Source organism: Myotis lucifugus, unplaced genomic scaffold (assembly GCF_000147115.1).
Source record: "Myotis lucifugus unplaced genomic scaffold, Myoluc2.0 scaffold_40, whole genome shotgun sequence".
NCBI lineage: Eukaryota > Metazoa > Chordata > Mammalia > Chiroptera > Vespertilionidae > Myotis > Myotis lucifugus.
This window is the reverse complement of record NW_005871088.1, coordinates 2,401,050-2,404,855: the sequence shown is the minus strand read 5'-3', so window position 1 is coordinate 2,404,855 and position 3,806 is coordinate 2,401,050. Positions and strand designations below refer to the sequence as shown.

The 3,806-nt window shown below is 45.8% G+C and overlaps 1 pseudogene; it reads left to right on the top strand.

Moving 5' to 3' along the window:
* The first annotated feature begins 2,924 nt into the window (after window positions 1–2,924).
* LOC102431875 lies at window positions 2,925–3,365 on the top strand (annotated as a pseudogene).
* The last annotated feature ends 441 nt before the right edge of the window (window positions 3,366–3,806 follow it).

The window sequence follows — 3,806 nt, the reverse complement described above, 5'->3', positions numbered from 1 at the left end:
AACTATCCCCAATATGTGTACAAATATTCATTTATAACTTATATACATGTACCACTAGACAATTTCTGCATTATAAATATGTTGCACATCTATATTATAAAACATTTAAATCAAGAATTTTGAGCTATTTGTAGAAGACAGTGGCCGACAGGATGACAGTGAGGGAGAGAGTGTAAGTGAGTGAGGGAGCAATAGGGGAGTGCGTGGACATGTGGGGCATGTGCGTGTGCATGTGTGTGTGTGTGTGTGTGTGAGAATGAGGGACAGTTATATTCTCCAGGACTGTTGGGGGCTTGCAGAAAAGGCTCCCCTACCTGGGCAGCCTCTACTACCGCTGCAATCTCTCCCAGGATGGCAGGCTCTGCTGCAGAGACTGTGCCATCTTGAAGGGGAGAGCAGCTATGAATGGAAGCCCAGCCTCACCTCCACACAGGGAGACCTCAGAAACCACCCAGGACCCTACAGCCACACCAGCTAAGGACCTACTGCTCAAATACAAGCCCACAAACACCAAGACTCCAGCCTCCCCAGCCGCAGGCTCCTACAAAATTTGTCCAGGGGGAGACAAAATGGTGGCTGAATAGGTGGACGTATCCTGTGATTCTCACAGAGCAGTTAGAAGAAACAGCTGAATCTAATAATATCCACCTGGAATTGGTGAATTAAGCACAGCTGGGGAGACAGTCCATGGCCTGAAAGGAGAGAGGATGCCTGGAGAACGAGAGTGAGCCACATAATCAGACACCTTGAGAGGAGCAAAAATAGGGAGACAAAGAAACAGCCCCCATATGAAAGAAAAGGAGGAATCACCAGGAAGTAATCAAAATGGAGGCAAGCAATTTGTCAGAGAAAGAATTCAGAGAGATGGTCATAAGGACACTGAAAAGGATGGAAGACAAGTTCAACAACATGTGTAAGGATGAAGAGGAAATGAAGAAGAACCAAGAAGAAATGAAGAATAACATAGCTGCAATAAAGGACATAATAGAAACCATCAATAGACTAGAAGAAGCTGAGGACCACATTAGTGAGCTAGAAGACAAGGTAGTAAAAAACACCCAAGCACAGCAGCAATTGGAAAAAAAAAAAAACTTAAAAAGCAGGAGGAGAGATTCCAGAAAACTGGGATCTTAAGCCAGCCAAAGGAATGACATTTCAATTTTTCAATTTTATTTTTTTATTATTTTGTTAGCTTTTTTTTTTTTTTTTGCTTTTTGCTTTTTTTTCCCCATTTTTTGGTTTGTTGCTTTTTTTCCTTTCTTTCTTTGTTCTCCTTTTTTTTTTGTTTGTTCCTTTATTTCCTACTTCTGTTCACATTGTTTTTTCAAGCACGTGAGCAACAGACACGTGAGCGGTGTGCTCTTCTCCAGGGAGCATCAGCCCCATGAGCAGGCTGCCTCGAGCCTAAGAGCAGCAACCTCATGTGGCCTGCCCCTGTCCAAGGAGCAGCAGCTGTGTGAGCAGCACGTTTTCCCGTCCGAAGAGCAGCAACCACACGAGCAGTCCGACCTGTCTGAGGAGCAGCAGCCACACGAGCAGTCTTCCTACATCTGAGGAGAGGCAGCCCTGCGCAGCCCGCCCCCATCCAAGGAGCAGCAGCTGCACACAGCCCGCACCCTGCACTAGTCCAGGGAGCAGCAGCTGCACAAGCATCCTGCCCTCACCCAAGCAGCAGCAGCCGCACGAGCAGCCTGCCCAATCCGAGGAACAGCAGTTCTGCGAGCAACCCGTCCCCATTCGAGGAGCAGTGGCAGCCCACCCGGGTCTGAGGAGCAGCAACCACACGAGCAGACCGCCCACATCCAAGGAGTGGCAGCTCTACGCAGCCACACCGGTCCGAGGAGCAGAGCCACAACAGCCTGCACCTATCTGATGAGAAGCAGCTGATCCTAGGAACAGTAGCCCCACAAGCAGCCCACCACATCAGAGGAACAACAGCAGCCTGCAACCAGCCCCCATTCAAGGATCAGCAGCCACGTGAGCAGTCCTCCCCAGTTCAAGGAGTAGCAGCTGCGTGTGTAGCCCACCCCATCCAAGGAACAGCAGCCTCGTGATCAGCACATCCTCTGTCGGAGGAACAGCAGCTGTGTGTGAAGCCTCCCCCAAACAGCCAGAGGAGCCACCACAGCGGTGAACAGCACCCACCAGAGGAGCTGCTGCCAACTGAGGAGCAGCTGCTACCACAACTGCCCAAGGAGGAACCACGGCCTGAGGAGCCACAGCCACCCAAGGAGCAGCCCCTGAACAACTCAACATCTAAATCTGTCGGTGAGATCAAACATGGGTAGACAAAGAAACCCCCAAAGAAAAGAAGAGGAGAACTTGCCAGAAAATCAGCTAAGTGAAACAGAGGCATGCAGCATGTCAGAAAAAGAATTCAGATTAAGGGTCCTAGAGTGCATAAACCGGATGGAGGAAAAAATCAACAACTTATGCAAGAATCAAAAAGAAATGGATGAACAGCCACTAGCCAGGCAAGCCACCATGAGGCCACAGAAGAACCTCCTTGCATTTTTGCCAAGAACCATTCATCTGTGCCTTAGTCCATCATGGCCAAACAAGATGAACCCGAAAAGACCCACGCCAAGACACATCGTAATTAACATGGCAAATGTTCAGGACAAAGAGGGAATCTTAAAGGCTGCAAGAGAGAGACGGAAAGTAACATACAAGGGATCTCCCATTAGATTATCAAATGATTTCTCAACAGAAACACATCAGGCCATAAAAGAATGGACAGAAATTTACAAAATGATGCAAAGCAAAGGACTGAATCCAAGAATACTCTATCCAGCAAGGCTATCATTCAAAATTGAAGGGGAAATAAGAAGCTTCACAGACAAAAAAGGTTAAGGGACTTTATCACCACCAAGCCAGCAATGCAAGAAATGCTAAAGGACTGGTATAAAAAGAAGAAATACAAGATGGGTTTTCCTAAAGCTTCCAGAACTCATCAAATTGAAGCTGCTCCAACCAGCACTGCAGTTGGAGGATTTAAAGCAAATCTTTAAGGAGTTTGAGAAGAAGCTTGAAGAGGAAGGGGAACAGTTTGTGAAGAAAATCAGCAGTATTTTTGCCTTCAAGGTGAAGGGTGGCCCTGGGGGTAAAGAAGCCATCTGAGTGTGGATGTGAGGAATGGCAAGGGATCGGTGCTTCCTAACTCAGATAAGAAGGCTGACTACACAATCACAATGGCTGACTCGGACTTGATGGTTTTAATGACAGGTAAAATGAATTCTCAGTCAGCCTTCTTTCAAGGCAAATTGAAAATCACTGGCAACATGGGTCTGACTATGAAGTTACAAAATCTTCAGCTCCAGCCGGGCAAAGCAAAGCTGTGAAGAACTTCCTGTGCATACCTTTGAAAATCAAGATGAGACTTAGAGATATATATTCATGTATTTCACTGTCAGAACTTAGACTGAAACCAAGCATTGGCGAATAGCATGAGATTTTTTTTTAAGTGGGTGTGACCAATCCTGTTTTTCCTACGCTCTGGGTGAATACAGCCTGATTGTGTACTACTGCTTTGCTGAATTGCACATAACTGTGCATTACAAAGTTAATATAGTAATTATGGTTTTGGGTAAAATTGGGTTCCAGAATAAAATTAGGAACAGCAAAATCCAAAAACTATGTAAACAAAAGCTCTCATTTTGCTTATGAAGCATATTTGAGGATTATTCTGCTGAAGAGTCAATTTAAGTTTTCCTTGGTAGAACTAGGAGAGAAACAAAATACCAGAAGCTGGCCAGAAATTAGTGTTGTGCACTTAATGACCTTAATCTGTTTTCCATTAATACAGT